This window comes from Halichoerus grypus, chromosome 13 (assembly GCF_964656455.1).
Source record: "Halichoerus grypus chromosome 13, mHalGry1.hap1.1, whole genome shotgun sequence".
NCBI classification, from domain to species: Eukaryota; Metazoa; Chordata; class Mammalia; order Carnivora; family Phocidae; genus Halichoerus; species Halichoerus grypus.
Window position 1 is genome coordinate 2,186,626 of NC_135724.1, and position 24,879 is coordinate 2,211,504.

Below are 24,879 nucleotides of genomic sequence, written 5' to 3' on the forward strand. Positions count from 1 at the left end.
CCTCGGGAAATACTTAGTGAATGCAACTTGGTGTAGATCCGAATTTTGAATAGCAAACTTCTTTTTTTGTTTTCAAGGTTTTATTTATTTGAGAGAGAGAGAGCACAAGCAGGGGGAGCAGCAGAGGGAGAGGGAGAAGCAGGCTCCCTGCTGAGCCAGGAGCCCCACATGGGGCTTGATTCCAGGACCCTGGGATCATGACCTGAGCCAACTGAGCCACCCCGGCGCCCCTGACTAGCAAACTTCTTAATGCGCTTATCCACTGAGGGATATAGATTTGTATATTGGAGTTGTTCCAGACTTCAAAAAGGAATATTCAGTAGAAAATGAATAAAGGTTTTATGAAATATTTAAATTGGGCACATTAAAATGTGCAATTGGACACGCTCATCAGTTCTGTGGATGGCTGATGCTGATGTAGGTGGTTTTAATTGTCTTATACACAGTCAGTATCTCAGAGAAAGGTCTTCTTGAGCACCAGCAATCAGTCTGCATGAGAATGTGGTCTATTGGCATGCATTATATGTCATATTTTTTAATTACATATGATTTAAGCAGGTCACCTTCTATATGCTAATTTTTTCTTTGAACTCACTTCCAGGAATATGTGTTATCTCCTATAAATGCTACTTTTCCAGATGAGAAATACTGCTGTTTCCTGGCTTAGTCTGTTACACATTGTGATACCAAACGTAGATACGCACAGGCAAATGACTTGGTAAAATGCTCATCCTAAATCTACAGTATTAGCAATTCGTTTTGAATTTAAAATGACCTTAGGAGACCAGAGATCTAGTTGCATTGTGTCCCAGACTTTCATCAGTCATTTTAGCTCTCTGCTTCGTTTAAAAGGATGGACTAGATGATTATTTGATATTTTTCTACCTGTAACGTAATCGTAGAACTGGTTAAGACAGTGGAATCAAAGCATGCTATGTGTTCGTGAAAACACTTGATTGCTACTGAGTTTGTTGAGATACTAAGCAAAATGCCTTTTTAATGTACATCTCTCTCCTTTAGACGCTCTTAGAAAGAATTCATTTGTTTTAAATTCCAAGCTCGTGTTCAATAGGCAAGAGAAAAGCAAGTGAGCATAAGCTGGTGACCCCGGATACATGGCACAAGTTAGCGCCCAGGGGTTTCACAGGTCAGCAGGGCGGTCTGGGCGGACTGGGCGTCAGGGCGATGGTGCAGTGCGGACACTTGCAAGGAAGCTGGAGCCTTGACCGCTACGGGCAAGCGCCACTGCTGATTTCACCTGAGGTCTGAAACTGACCGCTGAGGGAAATAGTGTATTTCTTTTCCAGGTGGTTATTTCTTAAACCACACACTGTAGTGGCACTGTGCATAAAAACCACCTCTGGGAGGAAGAGGTCAGGACAGGTGTTAACAAACCCGTGGAGCACGGTCTGCTCAAGTAGACAGCAGAACGGACTCCCCTCTGACCACACCCAGCTCAGCTGTGACATGGACTTGTACCTAATCTGTCCCGTGTTGCATGAATGCCTTAACAATTGGTTCACATGATTCAACTGCACACAGCAAAGCATCATCCTCATAAATCATCTGAAAACACTTTTGAAATAACAAAGGTCTATAACAGCAAGGCGCTCTTACCATTATTATTGTTATATTAAAATCCGATTTATCTTTTCTTTTCAGAGCTCTATTTCCAGATACTTTCAGAGCCCTGCAAAATATTTTACAGGTGAGGGGTGCCTGGGTGGCTCAGTCCATTAAGCGTCGGTCTTTGGCTCTGGTCATGACCCTGGGATCCTGGGATCGAGTCCCACATCGGGCTCCTTGCTCAGCAGACAGTCTGCTTCTCCCTCTCTCTCTGCCCCTCCACCTGCTCAAGCTCATTCCCTCTCTCCCTCTTCTCTTAAACAAATAAATAAAATCTTTTAAAAATAAAAAAAGATATTTTACGGGTAAGAAACAGCACGAAACCACAAATGATGAAAGGAAGGCAAAATGATAGTGTTTTTTAAGAGAAAAATGTTACCCACAGACTTAAGGCAGAAATCTGAGGCCTGGAAACAGGACTATATATGAATCCCATGTTTCTAAATATTTGGGAGAAGCTTGACTAACTGACATAAATATTTTTTTATTTTATTATGTTACGTTAATCACCATACATTACATCATTAGTTTTTGATGTAGTGTTCCATGATTCATTGTTTGCTGACATAAATATTAATGAACACTTTTTCTTATTAATACAAAAGAAACATTCGTTTTTGTCTGGTTTCTCTATGGTAAATTACATTTATTAGTGGAGATATGGCCAAAGCCTACATTCCAGGTCTTAGTAATATAATCAGTATCTCTTGGCTGCTGAACCTACTGTCTTGTTTAGAACCCTTACTGAATATTCATCTATATTTTTGTAGATATAGATATATTTTTCCTAGTACAGTTAAATCTTAGTTATAAAAATCCAAACCATGGGATTGGACACTGTACAACATTTTCTAAGCAGAACACGTTTGTGTGATTAAAATAGCAACAACAAAAAACCTTAGAGCCAGTGTTCCTCAGTTGTGTTTGGCTGAACATCAAGGTTCTGAGAAGGGCCGCACAGAAACACCGTCATCATTGTTCTGTTGACAGGCAACCTGAGGACAGAGAAGTTTGCTCCGAGGCCTTTCAGGAGAGGGAAGATCGTTGTGAACAACGTGCCAGGAGAGCTGGGTGTCCGTTTCCCAGACCGACGTCCAATCCCGCTGTGGAATCCTGTACTTCCAACGTGGCAAGCAAGGACCGCAGGGCCAGGAATTCAGGAATTCTTCTGAGGAGGAAACCGCTGACGGCGGAGTTCTTGCAAAACAGACCGCGAGGGAAGAGGTCAAGTGCCAATAGAACCCGATGGCATCTTACTTTAAAACTGTCTCCTGGAAGGACAGGTGCTCACAGACGGGAGGTCGTCCTCGCGTCGCAGTCCTTGCTAAACGCATCCTTTGGAACTGCCTGCCGCCTGGTGGCTCTGCGACGTGCTTCGGCTTTCAGGGACCTCGGTCTGTCACTTATCACGCTGAGATGGATCATGCGCCCTTACCGGACCTCCCCTGGCCTCTCAGGGCCCCTTCTAGAGCGGTCTTCAGAGGCCATTCCCAGCCACAGACTGTCTGCTCTCCGGTCGTGTCCTCCAGGCTCCGTCCCCTAGGCGGTCCGCGTCGGGCCCCCGCTGTGGCGTGACCTGTGTCTGTCTTCTAGGGCCACCCAGCAGCCCCCCCGCCCCCACCCCCCCCCCCCCGAGACAGGGGACCTTGATTAGTAGGACAAAGGAGTTTCCCTAGTGCTACTTAGGGTAAGAATCAACCTCCTTTCTCCTGTGATACCCCCTGCGGTATTGTTTATATTCCTGGTCCTCCGGGCATTTTTTGCTCACAAATGTCATTTGATAATTAGTGACTGAAGAAAAGGACAATAAGCCTTTTTAAGAACGATTATGAGGTACTGAGATGACTTTAAAATGAAGCTAAGTGAATCTAGATCTTTTCTGGAAAACATTACATGGTTAAGTGTATAAAAAAAAATTGTAAGAAGTCCAAAACAGCAAAGACTAATTGGGCTTTTTAAACAATCAAACCAGGGAAAATGACACTCTATTTACCCGAAATCTTCCATTTTAGTTACCCGTGTTTGATATTTATTCCATCCTTTATAATAGCCAGTGCGAAGAACAATGAAATTTTTATAGTTCCGAATACAATCCTTTTAGATGGATTCAGTATTTGAATTAGAGAAACAACATATCTTTGCAGTTAAATACCCAAAATGTTTGTTTGCTGCTCTAGAAATATAATTTTAATTTTTAGGAGACTTTACATTTACCGAGAACGTGGCAACTAGTTTCTAACACCATCGGACAAGGCGTGATGGACCTTTAGCCCGCTTTTCTGCACAGGGCAGGGACTTTCTGTCACCTTTCTGCAGGGGTGTGGAACTGGAGAAAAGCTTTTACTAGGAGTCAAAAATTGGCATTTATGGGGCGCCTGGGTGGCTCAGTCGTTGAGCGTCTGCCTTCGGCTCAGGTCATGATCCCGGGGTCCTGGGATCGAGCCCCACATTGGGCTGCCTGCTCCGCGGGAAGCCTGCTTCTCCCTCTCCCACTCCCCCTGCTTGTGTTCCCTCTCTCGCTGTGTCTCTCTCTCTGTCAAATAAATAAATAAATAAAATCTCAAAAAAAAAAATTGGCATTTACTTTGCAGGAGGAGAAATGCACTTATTTTAATCTCCAGACTTAGTAGCAGCGACATTGGTAAAGAAGCATCCGTACGCAAGGAAGCCGCAGCTTCTAAATTCAGTGCAGGAGCAGGGACGACTTCACCCTGAGTGTCGGGCAGGAGCTTTGGAAGTCTGGGACAGAAATTACGACTGCTGCGGCGGTGGGGCTGTTATCTTTGTGACAAAGAAGCAGATTGAAATCCGAACCCGGAGCCCGCCAGGCAAGTAGCAGGCTCAGCCGTGGAGGAGGTGAGCTTACCTCCGACCGCGGGAAACGGAGCTGGGGGGCTGCACAGCCGGGGGACGCGCCCTCGGGCTGGCGTGCACGGGCCACCGTAACCCGGACCCCACTGGGACTGGGCGCAAGCCCCCTGCATCTCACACTGGCGCTTTTGTCCTGTAACTCACTTGAGCCGTCTTAGTTCCCACCACCTCCCGGCAACATTAGCTTCAACTCCCACTCTGCAAACAGGAGGGTTTCCAGGGCACCGTGAACGGGAGCCTCACACCCCGACCTCCACGAAGCCTGCGACTCCCAGGTTACTCTCCCCTGCTCTCCACGCTGGCTTGCCCCTGGGACTTGCTGAAGAGCATTTGGAGCAGCTGGGCCCGTGAATCATAATTTTGGGAGAAGTTACTCTATAGGAACCAGGAGGTCTTGTTTCCGGGCGGTCATTCCATTGACCACCTGTGACTTTCAGCAAGTCACCAGCCCTCTCTGAGTGTTGTGTTTTAAACCATAATACAAGGAATTTGTGTTAGAATTAGCCCATTTCTGGGTTCCTTCTAAGTTTAAGAATGTAAAGGTCATGCATCTTGAATCGGGGAGATGGCATCTCTAAAATAAAAAGCACAGATGTCTGCTATTCTTAATCTTTACATCTTCTCAGTGGCTTGGGACCATCAGGAGAAACGAGGGACGATTTGCTGTCCTGTCTGCAATGTTCCCAACACAGCAGACACAGCGGTAAGACGCAGGGAGGAGAGCAGGCGGCTTCGGTCCGGGTCTAGATTTCCGGGCGCACAAGGCGAGTCCCTTTCCCGTCGGTGTGTCTGCGCTGTATGTGAGGATAACGCGCATCCGGAGCTGCGCACGGGATTGAAGCGGACCCTCGCCGGGGGCCTGGCTGGCACAGTGCATGCTCGGTAACCCCCCACAGACAGCAGAGCTGCCCATCGCCCACGGCCTCCAGCGTCTTCTGCTCCTTGCGCTTCTAATAACTTTTAGTATAACGTATCCAATGCTGATACTAAATATTTGGGACAATCTTCTACTAAATGAATATTTATCTTTTACCTGAAATTTAAATTTAACTGGGCATCCTGTATTTTCTCTGGCGACCCTATCAACTGGGCTCCCCGGAGAAATCTTAGCTAACTCTATGCAGGACCCACCCCAGGATGTCACTCGGAGTGTGACCATTTTAGGCTCTCCAATGCCTCTTCCATTTCTCCCCAACAAGAGGTCGTGTCAGAGGGCGCAGATGTCTTTTGTGAGAAATGCTGGCGTGGGCAGGACTAGGCAGCGCTGAAGGTGAGAGCCAACCTACCACGCGGGAAACGCTGGCTTAGCCCCAGCGCCACAGGATGAATTCAGGCAGGGGACCCAGAGCCGCCAGCAGCCGCGGCCCGGCTCTGTACCCTCACCCCCACGGCGGGGTCCACCTCCGCCAGCAGGTGACCCAGAGCTGCCAGCAGCCGCGGCCCGGCTCTGTACCCTCACCCCCACGGCGGGGGGCGGGGGGACACCCCGCGAAGTTTTCCTGCAGCTCCTCTATTTCCCAGTTCCACAGTCTCCATCTGGTCATTTTCTAGGACTTGTCCCTTGTTGAGCTCGTCCACTTTGTGTTTGTTTTGGGGACTCTACTGGGGACTGATTGATTGAATAATTAGTTGATTATTCACGACGCTGCTTTAAGATCCTCGCCAGATCATCCCAACTTCTGACTTTTTTTTGGCGTCCACTTTCCTTGATGTAGTTTCTCATCCCAGCCATGGCTTTGCCCATCCCTGGTACGAAGACTGAGTTTCGACGGTAGCCTGGCCTTTTGGGGTGTTACATTAGGGGACTCTGGATGCTCCTCGGCCGTTCTGCTTTAGCAGGCACGCCCTGATGAGGGTCAGCTGCAGCTCCTGGCCCGCTTCATGGGCTGTCCTTCCAGGGGCACTTCTGTTGCTGGAGCCCTCAGCGCTTCATGCTTCTAGGGCCATTGAGGCTCCCGCTGAGTCTCTGCAGGTGCCACCATGGGATGCTAGACACGTCCCTGGGCCTCCAGACATCACTGGGTCCCCTTATGCCTGCTGCCGAGGACGTGGAGACACAGCTCAGCTCCCGTGTGTTGGAGCGCGCCCTGGTGCCCAGCTGCGGTGAGGCCATCCTGCTGGGACCACCTGGTGGGGTGGCTCTCAGGGCTCCCCAGTCTCCCTGTTGGGGCTCCCCTTCCTGGCCCTTTGGCTGGAGACAACAAGCTTGTGTTCATTTCATTTGCACAAGCCCCTTGGCGGCTCGGGGCTAAAGGCCTTTTGGCACCAAGACCAAAGGCTATGGGGCAGAAAGGAGACCCGGGAACTCACCCCATTGTTGGTCAAATCCTGGGTCCCTGCCTATCCTCCTCTTTCCCGGCCTGTGTCCCTTCAGGGTCCTGGTGACTGACTCCAGATGCGTGTCGTCGTATTTACAGGGAGGCAGCAGGGGAAAGGGGGTCTGTGCTCCAGAAACCTCCTACAAGCCATTCATGATTATGTCAAAATCTTCAAGTCATGTCCCCATTTTACAGACGAGGAGACAGAGACTCAGAGTACCTTGCTGAAAAACTCAGCCAGAACTTGATGGAGTCAGGATTTGAACCAGGGTCCTCAGACCCTGAAATCTTAATGACTTCGCTTTGGTTCTTGGCTAATGGCCCATAATTCTGCAAAACCCTAGTAACAAGGCTTGGGATTCGATAAGCAGAATTATCAGTAAATTCTGTCTATTTCCTGGGAATAGATAAAAGGCTTTAAAGACCTGACACATAAGCTGATTTTATGAAAAACTGCAAACTCTTTCAGGAGTCATTTTCTTCCCTGCATCAGGCCTTGGTTAACTGAACTAGAGTAAGTGGCCCAAGAAGAGAAAGGGGGGAGCAGAAGAAGGATTTAGGGTCAGGACACTTCAAACCATGGTTTGCATAAGAATCAATGGAAAGGCTATTAAACTTTTAGATTCCAGGCCCCACCCCAGAGAGTTGGCCAAAGTTGACCAAGGGCAGGGCCGGTGAGAATCCACATTTTCTTGAGGAATCCAACCAAGGTAATGGGCAATCCAGATCAGACACTTTGAGAAACTCTGCTCTGGGATTCAAAGCAAAGAGGATTATATCCAGGATGCAATTAATCAAAATTTAAGATTGAAGTTAAAATATTAAAATACAAATAAAATTTGTGATAAGAAATAAATCTAAATAAAAGTTTTTAATTTCTTATGTGCATGCCATGGGCACTTTCTTCTGAACACCACAGGAATAATTAATACAATTTTTTAAAAGATTTTATTTATTTATTTGACAGAGAGAGACACAGCGAGAGAGGGAACACAAGCAGGGGGAGTGGGAGAGGGAGAAGGCTTCCCGCCGAGCAGGGAGTCCGATGTGGGGCTCGATCCCAGGACCCCGGGATCATGACCTGAGCCAAGGCAGACGCTTAACGACTGAGCCACCCAGGCGCCCCAATTAATACATTTTTAATGGGTAGACAAAAAGAGGATAGGTCAAGCCTCACTTGATTTTTCCTTCTTGTTCAAAGCCAATTTAAGCAAGTTTCCAAGTAAAGTTGCATCCGGTTTACACCTGGACTCTAGCTGCAACGCTGTGGGCTGTTCCTGCAGGTCACATAGGCCTTAGGCTCCCGCCCCCATCCTGTGTCTGACCCACCTGCACTGCCCTCCCAGCCCCCGCGGGGGACAGGACCCCACCAGTCAGAGTTGGCGGCCTCATCTGTGCCTACTCTGAGGATTATCTCCTCTGCCTCCTGTCCATGCAGTTTTGGAATGTGGGTGAGGTCAGGAGCCAACTGCCAAGAAAGAATTTTTGAGAATTCTTTGGTGCAAAAAAGTGGATTTTATTAAAGCACAGGGACAGGACCCGTGGGCAGAAAGGGCAGCTGCCAGGCGTTGTGAGGGGTGACTGATTATATACTCAAGAGCTGGGGGAGGTAAGGAAAAAGGGAGGCTGTTCAAAAGGACTTTCATATTCTGCAGAAGACTCTCAGGATGCCGAGGCCCGGCTGTTGTCAAGCTGAGGTTGTTTTTCCCTCCAGCGAAGCATCAGCAGGAAGAAAGTTGGGAGTTTCCTGAAGGAATATTCTACTCTTCCCATCACAAATCCTTGTCAATAGGCTGCAGGTCAGAAAGAAATTTAACTTTGTTTACTTTCCCTACTGCCCGGGACAGTAGCTCTTTCTGCCCATGGGTCCTGTCCCGTGCTTTAATAAAACCATCATCTTACACCAAAGACATCTCAAGAATTCTTTCTTGATCATCAGCTCCAGACCTCACCCCACCGAACCTCACTTACATTCCAAAACCATGTCAGTATGAGATCAGGAGACATATATATATATACTATGCATTCAACTAAGTCAAATTTTATATATATATATATATATATATATATATATATATATATATATTTATATTTATATATTTATATAATGCACTCATAATAATCAATTACTGAACCCATTTGGTAAGCTTGTTATCCAAAGTATTTAATAAAACATTTTATTTTTAAAAAAGCATTACTATCAAATATAACAAAAACAAACTCAAGACAAATCAAATGTTTGAGACTTTTCATGTACAGATGACATCAATAATTTTTTTTTTTGGAAACTCTTCAAACTCCCAAATAATTCCACCAAACCAGGAACTGAAATGAGTTAGTTTAAGAGGAAGAAAAATGTTGCATATTTTCTTATCTAGAAAATGCCATTAATGAAATGTTTCTTAATTTTTCATGTTGAAAAGAAAAATATAGGGGCGCCTGGGTGGCTCAGTCGTTAAGCGTCTGCCTTCGGCTCAGGTCATGATCCCAGGGTCCTGGGATCGAGCCCCGCATCGGGCTCCCTGCTCCGCGGGAAGCCTGCTTCTCCCTCTCCCACTCCCCCTGCTTGTATTCTCTCTCTCGCTATGTCTCTCTGTGTCAAATAAATTTTAAAAATCTTAAAAAAAAAAGAAAAGAAAAATATAGATTGAAATAAATTAAATTGAACTGATTCGATAAATCAAATGTGATTTTGGATATCGTTAAGGAATTTTAGTGATTTTATACTTTTTCAAAAGCTAGAGAAAAATAGAAATGAACACATAATTTATATTTACAAACAAAGAAACAGCAAGAAAACATTTTAAACCATCTCAGGAGGAAGATGAAATAAGCACAATTGGTAATAAATGTCAATGACACATACTCTCAGTTTGATTTTTCTTTAATCCAACCTAGGAATAAAAGTAGCAAACATATAGAGAAGCCAGGGGAAGAACAGTGATACATGAGGGCAACACGTGTGTGAACATACGTGGATTCTTCTCAATCAGGTTAGAAACAAATCCCAATCCTACTGAAGAATCTTAAGGAATGTGTCCAAAAAAATCATTCTACATATAATTTGAAGTTATCTGAACAACAATTATCAAAACAGATTAGAAACAGATTAGTAGGAAGAAAAGTCTGCTTTGCCTGCGTGAAATGACTTGAAAGCTCCAATCTCTGCAGCTGTGCTAGTTTAGGAACCGGGGGGCGAATGGCACGAACACCGAGACAGCTCACGCCTTGTAAAACATGGCACTGTCCACAGGTGGCGTTTTCAGAGTGTGGGAAAGGATGCACAATTACATAAGATTACAGAAGTTGTTTGAGAACAATCTATGATTTATTACATATGATGTGGGAAACAAAGGCAGGAGAAAAATTATTAAATTTTCTCACTACCTACAGCCCACTGACAGGTCCTTGAACTAGGCAGAGTGACCTTCCTCCAGGGACTCAGGTGCCTCCATGTTAATACTTTACTAAGGGCAAACGGCAATCTTAGCCTAACATTATCCCAAACCCCCCAGGATCCTATAAGGCTGTTTTAACATATAAAAATTCCTTTATCTCTACCCCCCAACATGCATGTTGGCAATCATCCCCCAAGCATATGGCCCACCGATACACATCTGAAGGGTCTCATGACTCAGGTTTTATTAGACGTAATAAATGACCTTTTCCCAACAATAGCCAGACCCCTCAAGGTCCTGGAAACATTTTGCTTGCAAAATTCCTTAGAGACTTACGCTCTCCCTAACCCCCTCCCAACTTGAATGTGTGTGTGTGAGAGAGAGCCTGGTTACGTAGCCCCTGACCTGTCTCTCCCTACCCAGCCTCTCCTATCCTTCACTCCCGTGGGAAAGTGGAAGGACCAGGGCTGGCCTCACTGCCTCCTGCAGCCTCCTCCTTTCGCCCAGCACACCAATGAACAGCCTTCGTTATTGTGGTAAGTGCTCAAGTCTCAAACGTCCTACAAGGTGAGATGAGGAAGATCGGGATAATCTCTTTTCTTCTTAATTCCTTGGATACACAAAGTTATCCAGAAATCCTTCCAGTAGAGAAGTTGATAACAAAGTGCACAGGCCATGGGAACTTTAATTATATGAAGATTCTAACAAGAGTGAGGTTATAAATGAGGACAAGCCTGGAGGCATGGCTTGAGACTCTAGGACAAGGTGGGAACAGACAATCGGCTGTAGGAAAACCAAGTCAGATTTCACTGGCTTCGTGTGTCCCCTCCAGCCTCTGTGGGGCACATCACTTCCTTGAAGACTGAGCTTTCTAGGGAATGGAAAAAAATCCATCCAGCTTTTGGATGTTTGTCCCAAGCACTGCTAAGCATTTATTCATTTGGAAAACAAGTTTTAAATGTTTAGGATAATGTGGTCAGGAAAAATGTGGTAAGACATTGTCATGATGCAGTTTGAAGTGGTGAGATCTGGAGCCACCGGCCAAGAAAGAATTCTTGAGACGTCTTTGGTGCAAAATGGGGGTTTTATTAAAGCATGGGGAAGGACCTGTGGGCAGAAAGGACAGACGCCCTGGGGTTGTGAGGAATGGCTGATTACATATTTTTGAGTTGGGGTGATAAACACAAAGGGAGGTTTCCAAATGGACTTTCATATTCTGAAGAAGAGTGACAGGATGCTGGAGGCCTGGCTATTGTCAAGCTAAGGTCGTTTTTCCCTCCAGCAAAGCATTAATGTCAGGACAGTTGGAAGTTTCCAGGAGGAACATTACACTCTGCCCGCCTCAAGTATTTGTCAATGGGCGGCAGGTTATAAGCACATTTAATTTGATCTATATTTCCTTCTGCCTTTGTTTCCCACATCACCTCCCGGGGATAAAGGGGGGACCACAGTACAGGGAAATTGCTTAGCAGTTTGGTCAAACTATAGTTTGCTTTTTAAGATTTTATTGTATTGTATTGCATTGTATTTTGAGAGAGAGAGCATGTGTGTGTGTGTGGGAGTGTGGGGAGGAGAAGGGCAGAGAGAGAATCTCCAGGAGACTCCACACTGAGCACGGAGCCCAATTCGGGGCTCGATCCCATGACCCTGAGGTCATGACTTGAGCTGAAACCAAGAGTCAGCCACTCAACCAACTGAGCCACCTGGGTGCCCCAAGATTTTATTTTTTTAGATAATCTCTACACCCAACATGGGGTTTGAACTCACAACCCCGAGATCAAGAGTCTCCCGCTCCACCAACTGAGCCAGCCAGGCGCCCCCAAACTATGGTTATTTTTACTCATTGAGGAGTCTCAAATTGAAAAGAAAGAGGAAGAAAGTGAATATAGCCAGCGAATATCAGAGATCCTCATCAAAAGCAAAGCTGTGTTCCAACCAACATCAGACCTGGCTGCACAGTGTTAATTGGGGATGAAGGTAACTTAATAACCAAGGCAGGCTCTCGGTGTGGAATCTGTGGCAACAAAGCCATGCCTAGCAACCGGACTTGACTTCCTTGGTGATAAATGAATCAAATACGGTTTATTTTTATGGCATGGCCAGTTCGGTGGAGGAAGTCGAATTGCTTGGTGAATGAAAGAGAATTCTATCCAAAGCAGAAGCTCTGATACCCAGTCAGCTTCCAGAGTAACACAGCGGGCGGTGTGTGCGGCCTGCCGCTGGGATCAGCCCAGGAAGTGGTCCTTCCCGAGTCGGTGCTCCTGAGTCGGTGCTCCCAGCGAGAACATGTGCCCCACGGACGGTGTCTGCGCAAACGTCAGCCCAGCCTTCTCCTCCCCACTTCTCATTCTCCAAAGCATGCTTTAAATGCCTACTTAAATGTGAAAATGCCTCAACACTTGAGTAAAGAAATAAGGAAAAAAGTAGGTAGATGCTGAATTTTTAGTTTAAGGGAATGCATTTCTTTTTCTCTAAGGTCATCTTACAATTGGCTCAAGGTTTCCTTTTGCTTAATGTAAACTTGCACATTTTTGTTCTATTTGGAGCAAAAAACTATCTTATTTAATCTCTTCTCTTCTGGGTATGATATTTGCCTAGAGGACCTTTGTCACTTTTGATGTAACTCACACAAACAAAATTACTTTGAGATCCTCAGTAGTTTTTAAGAATGAAAGGAGGGCCTCAGACCAAAGAGTGTGAGAATCATTGCTCCAGATGATCATCTAATTTCATAGCATTTGGCTTCTTGACTTCAAGAGCAAGCACAGTATTAACACACCCATTCAAATCCCATCCTGAAACATTTTCTGGCATTGAAGCAATAGGTTAGTTATTCCCTTCGAGGACTGGAATATAAAATTGCTATTGATGCATCAACAATCATCTTGGAATCCTCTTAATTTTGCAGTTTGCAAAATTTAACAATAAAAATTTCAATGTACCAGTCTCAGTGTTTACTTGTGTTTTTTTTTTTGTTTTTTGTTTTTTGTTTTTTGTTTTTTTTAAAGATTTTTTTTTTATTTGAGAGAGAGAGTGAGAGAGAGAGAGAGCACAAGAGGGGGGAGTGGGAGAGGGAGAAGCAGACTCCCTGCCGAGCAGGGAGCCCGATGCGGGACTCGATCCTGGGACTCCAGGATCATGACCTGAGCCGAAGGCAGTCGCTTAACCAACTGAGCCACCCAGGCGCCCAGTGTTTACTTGTTTTATATCAGATTCCTGCAGCTAGTTAACTAGAGCCCCGCCTTTTACCTTCAAAGCTAATCTAGCTTACCAGAATATTCCCTGCATCATTAATTTCTTCTTATTTTTAAGTCCCTTCCATTTTAAGTAAGAAAATGAGAAAAAACAGATGTACCTCCCTCTAAAATATGCTGTGAGCCTTCGCTTCGTCATCCACAGTACCTGCTGTTAGGAGTTAGTTGCACAGATAGTCAGGGTCGGGGTCCCCAACAAGGAAATACGGAGTCAGGACAGCTAAGACAAAACAGCACCGACATCGTGTTCGGCAGCTCAGACCCGACCATGCTGACATTCTGCTTTGCAGCCCTTGCAGAAATGACTTGTGCGAAATGTCTTAAAAGAAAACAATCAACCATAAGGCATTTGTGGATATCACAGGCCAGGGGCAGTTAAGACATTAGACCCCAGATGTCAGCAAAAAAGACCATTAGCACATGGACATGAACCTAATAGGTAGACAGATGCGTGACCAAAGCCCTGATTGGCACCACTCAGCACACCCTGACTGCTTAAGAAAGTTCCGCAAAAGAGCTCATAAAAACCCCTAAACTTAGAAACTCCAGGGGCAACCCACTCGGGTCCCCTCCCTCTCCGGGAGCTTTGTACTGTTGCTCAACAAACTTTGCTTTGCTGCCCACTACTCTTCATCTGGTCCACCTCCTCATCCTTCGAAGTGGCACGACGGAGAACCGTGGGCGCTAAAGGCAGAGAAATCCTGCCGCACTACCATCAGATCGAGGGTTACAGGACCACAGCCGGCCTGTGGTTCTGTTTCACGTAACTGGAAACAGTGTATGGGCGTCCATCGGTCGCCGCACAGGACTCGGGGGATCATAACAGTCACTATGTATTTGCACTGCTCCGTAGTTTATAGACAGACTTGTGTAAGCCTCATGGGCGTTCGCAAGGCGGGTGCTGGTGTTGACGTCACAGCACAGATCAGGGGCTCCGCGAACAGGCTGAGCACGGCTCGCTCATTCTCCCAGGGACCTAAACCATCCTGTCAGATGGCTCTACCCCATATGACTAGACTGCTAGTAAAATAATAGTGACCATAGGAATTACTGGTATCACATATGCGTTGAGGTTTTTTTCTTCCCAGGAGAGGTTCACATTTTCTAGAAGGGAGAGAAATAAATAACGATAAAAACTGGAAAATACTATTAGCAAGTTTCCCGTGTGCATTTACTAAAAATCTTCTGAACGAGTCATTCAGGTAATGATCTTATTAAACTGGTATCACGGGGTGGTGAGCAGTGTGACCGGTTCCACCTGGAGGGTGGCGGTGGGGGGCTCACGAGAGGCTGCATGGTGAACCACGCCTTGACTGGTGGGGGGCTTCCCTCAGAAAAGCAATGTGGGAATTTTGAGATGTCCAGAGGAAGGGGGAGCCCAGGAAAGGTTTGTCAGGAGCACGAGTCCGTGGTGGTAGAAGCTGTGAACGTAGACACCACCACATCCAGGAGCTCAGTGGGCGCCGGGCAGAGGGCACGGAGCCCAGGGCGGTGCGGTGGGCTGGGGCAGAGGGCGAGCATCACGGGGTGCCCTCAGGGAGGATGACCTTGACCTTCTCTAGGCAGGAAGGAGCCAGCAAGGGATGCGACCACATGGACAGGAGGGGAGACAGACGGGTGGAGACACGGGAAGGAAGGCAAAAGGGTGGGTGCGCTGGTCCTGGCTGAGGAGCTGTGATGGTTTTCACAGGTATGCGGCTTATTTCTGCTTCCCCAGGTCTCCCTGCCCACGTGTGGGACTAGCCTCACGTTCTGGGTGGTGTGGGTGCAGGGCGGACAGTCAGCGGGGTACCCTCCATCTTTCTAAAGCAAGGGGACTGGACTCTGGGCAAGGTCCTTTTGCTATCCCACTTCGCAGGAGGTTTCCTTCTTCTTACTCATGGTGTCTACACCAGAGACCGGAGTTTACCCAAGGCTTCCCTCTGCCCCTGCGGAGCCACGACTCTGCCCCAGCGACCAGCCCTGGGGACCCTCTGCTCGGTCTGTGGGGCAGTTTCAGCCTTCCAGGTGAGGGCGGCTCAGAGGACGCATCCAGGGAACTGCTAGGATTCCAAATCCCGGACCTCACGCGGACCCACTGACCCAGAGTCTGCAGCTTAGCACACCAGGGCCATCCACACACACGCCCACGTATTACCCCATCAGGAAAGTAAAGAATGCTGTTAAAGTCTACAGTACCATCAACCAGGATTTATTTTCTTTCATTGTTCAGATACTTCCTAATTCCCACAAGTATCCCCAAACCGATTCATTGTTATCTTTTTAAAATTTTATTTATTTATTTGCAACAGAAAGAGAGAAAAGAAGCACGGGAGAGGCAGAGGGAGAAGGAGAAGCAGGCTCCCCGCTGAGCAGGAAGCCCGACGCGGGGCTCGGTCCCAGGACCCCGAGATCATGACCTGAGCTGAAGGCAGATGCTTAACGACTGAGCCACCCAGGCACCCCTCATGGTTATTTTTTGAAGGCAGATTTCTTTATGAGTACGCTAATGTGGAGCCTCTCCATCTGAACCCCTGCGTTCTCAGGCATCAGCTGAGCACCTCTGATGCGCCAGATTTGAACTTAAATCCACACATTACATTGCCCATTTTTATTCTTTCTGTGGTTCCCCAGTTTGAGTTGCAGCAAGCTGGTCGATCACGGAGTGACCTCCCAAATGTGGCACCGACTCACTTTCCTTCCTTGTGTCTTATCTTTACACCTCTTGCTGTTGGGGCGGTTGGGGCCCTTTGCTCTCTGGAAACACTGTGGTAATTTCTCTGCATTCACTTACTGCAGCCGTTCCAATACTGGTTTACCCTCCGCCGTGCTCTGTCTAGTCCACACCTTGCCATTCCTAAATAGTACGCTCATTATCTTGTTTGTTCATTAACTGTCCCAAAACCCAGGGATCTTTACTTCCCGAATTTGGACATTGTTTTGATTTTCCTCGTGCACTGTCTCAATAAATTCAACTTATTTAAAAATTGAGGGACCCCTGGGTGGCTCAGTCGTTAAGCGTCTGCCCTTGCTTGGCTCAGGTCATGATCCCGGGGTCCTGGGATCGAGCCCCGCATCAGGCTCCCTGCTCAGCGGGAAGCCTGCTTCTCCCTCTCCCACTCCCCCTGCTTGTGTTCCTTCTCTCGCTGTGTCTCTCTCTGTCAAATAAATAAATAAAATCTGAAAAAAACATTGAGCTGTTCATAAGCTTATTAATTAAGAGTGGTCTTGAATGCATAGACCAAAAAGTGCTAAACCCCCAGCGGGGGAACAGCAAGTATCCGCTGGACGAGTGAACAGCCCTTGGATGGGAGTCTCAGGATCACCTACCACATCAAGTGCTCATGATTTCTCTCACCCTTGCCACCCCAACTATGCTCTCCGCGTGGCCTTCCCTCCTGAAATCGCTCCTGAAGGGTCTGCTACGTGCTTCTTGAGAACAGAGATCACAGCACATTTTTTTTCTTCACCCTACAATATTGGGAATTTTGGCTGGCACAGAGTAGCGCCAAATACAAGACTGTGGGTTGATTGAAAAGCTTGTGACGAATGGGGTACAAACAATAGATTCCATACTGATGAAGTCTCGTTCTGATCTCTGTGGGAAATGCCACCAGTCGTGTCCGAAGACAGGAGCCCCATCTTCAGTTACGTCAGTCTGGACCCCGGAAGAGTGTTAGAATGCACATTTAAACACTGGATACATACTTTTAATTATGATGGTGGATTGCTCACCTTATAAGGGTTGATGTTTGAGAAAATTGCCTCTAATATAATAATTCCTACTTTCATCTTTTGTGATGGAAAATAACTAGGGTCCAAAGGTTTAAGGCAATTAACATTAACCTTTTAGAAAATTCAAAAGAGGCACTGACTTCTCGGGTTGCTATGACTCAGCCTGGTTCACGGCACGGAGAGTTCTTTCGGCAAAAATGCTCCACTAAAAGGATGTGGGATGTTCCCGTGGCCATTCTAAACCCACAAGTGCTTAATTTCTTCACAAAGAGGAGGAAAGCCATCGTTTTCAATTTACTCAGACTTTTTCTTACTAATTTCATCATTTGGCCAATCTTTAAAATGAAAGATAGTGTGACATCCTACAAAGTTCATCATAAGGGCAGCCTCTAAGGATGGCTTTTTGTAGTGACAGTTTCTGACGCAGAAACTTGATTTTCTTTTCTTTCGCAGCAAAGTGGGAACACTCAGTTGCTAGTGGCTGAAATAGAATTAATGATTTAATGGCCATATGCATCCTCTCTTCTTTGGATGACAGAGACAGCTTAAACATGTAGGTCACTCGAGAGAGCTATGGATGTCTGTTGCCAGGGAAACCACGCACAGCTAAACACATTCACCCCTCAGATCTCTTCTCGGCGGTGCTGAGAGCCCCCCTTCATGGACGGGGCTTCATAACACCCAGGACAAATGGAAGACCCCCAGAGGTCTGCACACATGAAATATGGAAAGCAAGCCCATCACCAGGAAACTTCTGTGTATCTGTTATCTTGAATCTAAATTTTAAATAATTCTGAAGGGTTGTGGCCCCTTTGAAAAATGAGCTTAGTCGGCCCACAAGAGACCCACGCTGGTGTGAACACAGAGCAGATTTGCGTTCTCTGTGCAAGGACACCTTGTGATCTAGTGGAAAGGGGGCCTCGGAGTCCCAGAGGTGCTGGATCCAAGCCCTAGCTTGCTTTAGGGTTCTTACGATTCATGTAATGCATTCTCTGCACTTTGATTCCCTGGATGACGCTATAAAACATCCACTGAATGGGACCGGCCAGGCCAGACGCACACTCAGAAGACAGTGAGGTGTGTGAGAGCACTGTGAGTCCGTCACATATTTTCTTAAATCTGTTCATGAGGGCAGGGCGCATACTGACACAGAGAAGGTGGGGTCCTCTGACACAGAGCTGGGGAAAGTAAGGAGACCCTACGTCCCCAAAGGCAGATTTCTATTTTGTTCAACAACCAGTGAAAGACCTGCCCTCTTGAAGAATAATTTCAGTGGGAATCCACACCTTATTCTGCAAGTGATCATATAAACGGAAGGAAAGTCGGTATCTCTATGTGTGAAGGTGAAGGCTTTTTATGGGTAACTAGCCCCCCGGAAGGCTCCAGGGGTGCCGGCTACCTGAGCCATGCCCCTCCTGAGTCAGACGCGGTTCCCTCAGCACGTGGAAAAGGATGAGTGGATCCTAGCAACCCAGAGTTAGTGCAGGTAATACATGAGAAAATGAAAGGAAAGATCAGAAAGAAATCAGGATATACATAAAGGTACTGAGAGGTTATGTGTTTGTATTTTCTATGGTGGGTTCTCACAGTGGCCATCTTTCTGTGCTCCTATTCACACTAATGTTGGGGATGAGGGGAGAGGGCTTAGCAGTAACAGTAGCAGAAGGGGGCGTGTTGAGAGAGGCCCTTTGCAAGCCACGCCTTGGGGACTGCTTACCCCTGAGGAGGGGCGCCCCCCACCCCAGCCTCACCCGTCCCTGGGAGCCCTCCGCAGGTTCCACATGCTGAGCAAATCACTAGAAGGTCCATCTGATTCCAGCACTGGCAAAGGCCATCACCACAATGATCAGGCTTATTAAGGTTTTCTTGTATCAGCTCATATTAATTAAGCAAATTTTATTCCAAACATTAAAATCTGTTTACCAAAGGGACCTCATATTTTTTTTTGTAGAGAAGCTTCTTATAACGCATATTATCATAATCATTCCAACTATACCCAGAATGTACATTGGTTTAAGAAACTGCTGTGAAAGTCGCAAATATTTTTCAAGCACCTTCTGTCTTGAGGACAGGAATAGGCAGTTTTACCCCCCTCAGTCCTCACTACAAAACCGCACCAACAGGCATTATAATTGCTCTTCGCAGGTGGCTTTCTCAATGCTCTCACATTCTAAAATGTCATTTTTTTCCTAAGGACCGCGCTGTGGGATGTATCACGTGATGCGGGGAGACGGCTGCTGGAAGGAAACGTGACCACAGCACATTGCTGCTGCCGGCGTTCCCGGCGTCGAGAGATTTCTGACCTGCGTGTGGTTACCACTGTGTTACCACCCTAATCCCATGATGCAGAACGAGAGAATGCCCTGCTTGAGGGCACGATGCATTTATTTTTACTGAATCTAACAGTAAAGACAATAGAAAAATAAAAATACAATTTTTAGTTGAAACTTACAAATTATACACAACTTGAATAGCTACATATTCTTTCTGTATGGTGTCAGAATAATTTATTCAGAAAAAAATGTGTCAACTGCTGTTTTAGAAAATTAATGCATCAAGTATTTGGATGGTGAGACTATTTACAAGACAATGGGAGATTAAGCCTAAATGCTGCATGTTTCTGTGTGTGTGTGTGTGTGTGTGCGCGCGTCCGGGTGTGGGGTGTGCAAGCACAAGGCTGAGTGCAGCTAGTGTGTGGAGAATCTTCTCCGAACCACACAGATGTCTAACAGAGGGTCTTTAAAAAGGAATTTTATCCCTTTTTAATGCAATAATTAAGATGGAGGCTAAATGAGCCCAGGGCAGAGGCAGGACCAAACGACACACTGTCCTCTGTGTCATAATCTCACCTCCGAAATATAGTGAGTGCCTCTCCACCAGCACGGAAATGACCTGTGTGGTTTCCAGTGGTCTGCCTGGTTCTGAAGGAGATTCTCAAGAAAATAGACCCCCTGGTACGTTAGGAAGGACTGATTAGGGGCGTCTGGGTGGCTCAGTTGGTTAAGCGTCTGCCTTTGGCTCAGGTCGTGATCCCAGGGTCTTGGGATCAAGCCCCGAGTCGGGCTCCCTGCTCAGCAAAGAGCCTGCTTCTCCTTCTCCCTCTGCCTGCTGCTCTGCCTCCTTGTGCTCTATCTCTCTGTCAAATAAATAAATAGAATATTAAAAAAAAAAAAGGAAGGGCTGATTGAGTCAAAGACTTACCGTGCAGACCCCAAGAAAGAGGGTGAACCACATGGCCATCGGGTTGAAGTTCCCAGCCTCCTAGGTGAAAGAGTGGATAAGGTTTTCTCAAAATATTTTGCTATGCAAGAACGCTTGAATTTTTAGGACAAACTATGGGTAAACCAAAAAGCTTGAGAGCAAAATAATAGCAGACAGAAGGCTCTGTCTACCCTTATTTGGAAATCCATGCTATTGAGACACATGGGCTCTGAAGTGTGGGCTCCATGCAATTGTGCTCACGCTACATTTCAGAGATTTTATCCTATTGATTTGGATGCTCCGTATAATTCATCTCAATCGGAAAGGGTGCTGAGTGAAACACGATCGTGACAAGAGAGATACAGCTTCTGCACGTAGACAGAGCTCAATCTGAAGTCAGGATGTATCGTGACCTTCTCCAAGTCCAGGTCATACAATGTTACAAAGAAAAGGGAAATCAGTAGAGGCCCTGACAAACATTTATGCTACGATTTACTATGAGAAGTGGAGTTCAGAATGAAGGAGAAATTAAGAAGATGCACGCATGTATTGGCATTATTCCTGAGGACGTGGCCAGCTACCTTTGTGTCCTTTTCCTACACTCGGCCGTGTCCTCCGAAATGCTCTCGTGCCCTGTGGCGGCGACAAGGCAAGCTTCAGCCCTGCCTGCATGCAAGCACTCATTCCAAGAGTGGTTGTCATGAACGCACCAAGCTCCCTTTGTCCGAACATCTCATACCTAAGTAATTAGGGCCCAGAGATGAAAAACTATTAGAAAAAAAAAGATTTTGAATGAAAATTGCAAACAATGTACTTGCAGAATAAAGGGACAGGTTGAAGACAACACGATTACATCGATCTATGGATTTTCTCTCCCTGTGAAAAAATAAAAGTAGTGCGTGGCTTGGACGAAGGTGCTTCTAACTGCTGACCTCCATGATGTTCTGTAGCTTGATTGATCAAAGTGCAAGAAGTACGTGCATTAGGAGTGTCACTTCCCAGCCATGATGGTTGGAGCTGGGGGAGTCGAGGACATTGCACACACAGAATTCTGGAGAACAAGTACACTCGTTTTTTAACTATTTCAATTGTGTCAGGCTGCCTAATCCCTTGAGCTGCCTCTTTTCAAGGCTTTAACTTAGCATGTTCATCAATAAAAGGAGGCCAGGATTGTGGAGGTGAAACCGATTTTGGTGCTGACATCCCAACAGCATGCAAATGAAGGATCACAATAGGAGCACCCAGAGGTGCTCCCACATATAGGAAGAGGAGGAGCCAGGAGTCATTTGCAAATACCTTCCGGTACATAGTATTGCATGACGCACCTGTCACATTGTGTCCACAGACAGTAGAACTGTGCTGAAACAACACACACACACACACACACACACACCCTACAGCGTGTTTAAGAAGTTCAGAGAGCACTTCCAATGGCTCCGTTCCACCTGATGAGCTGCTCTTCCCATCAACTCGCTCCTCCCTCAAGCCCGCAGCTTCCGGCCATCCTTCCTTAAGCGATCGCTGAGAATCACTCCAGCCTACATTGACCACTCCCTTCTCAAACTCCCATTGTATGTACGGACTCTCAACTTCAATTTGTGAGAAATTAAAAGGCTGTCCTTGGATTCATCTAAGAGAACTGAGAGAGTAGCCGTCGGGGTCACAGGGCACGCTAGGGAGAGAGGAGGCCATAATACTTCGTGTTTGTGGACCGTGTCCATCCTACTCATTTTAACATTAAGCATTTACTTTTCTTTATCTTATTATGTAATTCATGGGTACAAGTTGTTTCTTCCCCAATGAGATTCTAAGAAACTGTGAGGATTGACAGAGAGATAAGCATTTTCTTACACATTCTCTCAATGTCTAATTAATACTAGAGCATAGTGAATGTTCAGCAAATATCAGTCCAAATGAATTGAGTTGAGCACATAAAAGCCCGTCAGAAAGGTTTGATAGCATAGAAGAAGAGTGATATTGTAACTTAAAGTATCCTACCATAGAATAACAGTGTCATCAATGTTTGTTTGGGATGGAAAGTGCCTTTTACTTACATGTTTGGCGTTGCTGGAATGAATGCATTCACAACCACATACTTAGCCAGCACCTCTTAGAAACCTACTGAGTGGAAGATTCCATCTCAATACTGCAGATTTCAAATAAATCTATAAATGTGCTCCGAAGTAGAGATAGCAGACAAATGCACATGATACGGGAGAAGGCAGAGGGTGTAAATTCACAGACACACTACATCAGGGTGCATTCGGTGTCCTCAGGAAACAAAACATGGGTATTTCTGGAAGAATTTAGGTCTACCTTCATTTTCTGAATTATCAGTGACACCCCTTGTATGAAGGCTTGGAGTCTGGACCAGCCGCATGGACTCACGGGGGAGTCAGTAGAAATGCAGGACGGAGAGCCCTCTCCCTGACACACCCCTGAGAACAGGGACTAGACTTCAATATCAGACTAAGTGTCCTTTAGTCGTCTTGATCTCACAAAAGCAGAGACATGATGTAGGAAAATGGATTCACTTCTGACATAAACGTCAAGGAATATATGAGTTTGTGTTAAGTAACAGGAACGAGTGAGGCCATCATCAATCAAGTATGTTCAAAAACGAGATCCCGTCCGTGTTGTGCTAATGGAACTCAATCGCCTCGATGAGTCCTCATTCTCACTCTGCAAGGGAAAACGTAATCTTGTCTTTTCAACATGTTCTGCTTGCTTACGGGTCCTGGTCTCTTTCCAGTAACTATTTGTTAGCATTCTAGTGATCCTGAGGTCACTACTGAGTTCAGAGCTCCCTGACTCCCAGCCTGCCCTCCCCTGGGGCGTTCAATGACCACAGAGCATGGAAGGCCAGCCTAGGAGGCCACTCCTGGAAGCAGAAACATGGGAGGGGCCGTCCTGGCTCTACTCGTGCGCACAGCGGGCTCTGTCCTCTGCAGGAACGGTGTCTGATGGCTGCCCCTTGGCATGAGGTGTTTTCCCCTCCGTTCCACTCCCAGCAGGCACCCTGTCCCAGCCCTGGCCCTGGACAGCCCTCAGGGTGACCGGACCGCTGGCTCAGGCTCAGCCCTGGCCACAGACCTAAAGGATGCAGGGCTTAGGGAGTCCAGGCCAACCTCTCCCCCCCAGACATGGGGGCTGTGCCACTGTGCCCTCCGGACCCTGGGCTTCCCAGCTATGCCTCTGCAGGGCGGTGGGGCAGGGTGGTGGTCTCCAGGTCGTGCCCTTTCCAAACATAGTCTGGACAACGGCACAGACCTTAGGGGGAGACCGGTTCTCCACTTGAAAGGGTATTTGCTCAGGTGTCTTGCCCGCTTGGGGTCAGGCGCGGTAGGAAGGAAGCTGGCTGGATTGGTGCTCAAACACCCACTCCCTATTCTCTTTCCTCCAAACCAGGAGCGACTTTTCCTTCCCACTGGAGCCAAGGTGACCAATGGCTTCTGCCTCACCAACATCGTGGGATAGATAAAGGTTAGGCTCCATTTGCATTTAACTTAGCTGCTGGCCGTCTTAGCACCTTTGTTCTCGGCAATAAATGTTTCTTCCATAATTCCCTGGGCCAATTCACCCTTGTCCCTGTGGGGTTTGAGGCACAAGGAAATTCACCTTCTTCAGGATTTGTTGGCACCTTGTTCCGCCTCATGTGGAGGTGGCCATGGGATTAGAACTCTGCTCAGGGGTCAGATTTCCAGAGCCACCCCTTCCTAGCTGTGCTACCTAGGACAAGATACTTAACCTCTCTGTGCTTTTGACTTCTCTGTTAGATAGAGCTTACCACACTCTTACATCATTCTTTAATGAGATTAAAATGGTTGTTCACATAAAGTAAACAAAATAGCTTCTCATTCATGGTGTAAATGTTTAATCTATAATTATATGATTATTTTGAAAAAAACAAATGAGGATGAGAAGTAACAGAATGGCTTCCCCACCTGCTTGAGAACACCAAACAGAATTAAAGAGCAAAGATGCTAAAAGAACAGGGAATGATACAGTGTTACAAGTTCAGGACCCCACAAGTGAGGTTACTAATGCGGGGGAGCAGGGGAGTGGAGGAACATCCGAAAGACTGCTGCACAAACATCATGAAAGAACTTCCTGATCCCCTTTAGGTTGATTTCACCAACAATAAGTCACTTGGGCTAAAATAATGAAGTGGCCAAACTGTCCTCTGTGGATTCTGCCCTTTTGTGTGGGATTCCAACATACTAAAAAAAAAAAAAAATAAAACTGAAATTCCAAAGTACAAAATGGATTGTTTTTTAAAGATTTTATTTATTTATTTGAGAGAGAGAGAAAGAGTCACCCAGGTGCCCCTCAAAGTACAAAAAGGCTTCTGTAAATTTTGCAGATGTGTGTGTGCTGGGATGATAGGTCATCCTTAAAATTTCCCTTAAGGTCATTTTACAGTGAAATAGCCCGCTGGGATTATGATAGGAAGGTTACTGATCGTCCTGCATTAAGAAAGGAAAATCTAAACTTGCC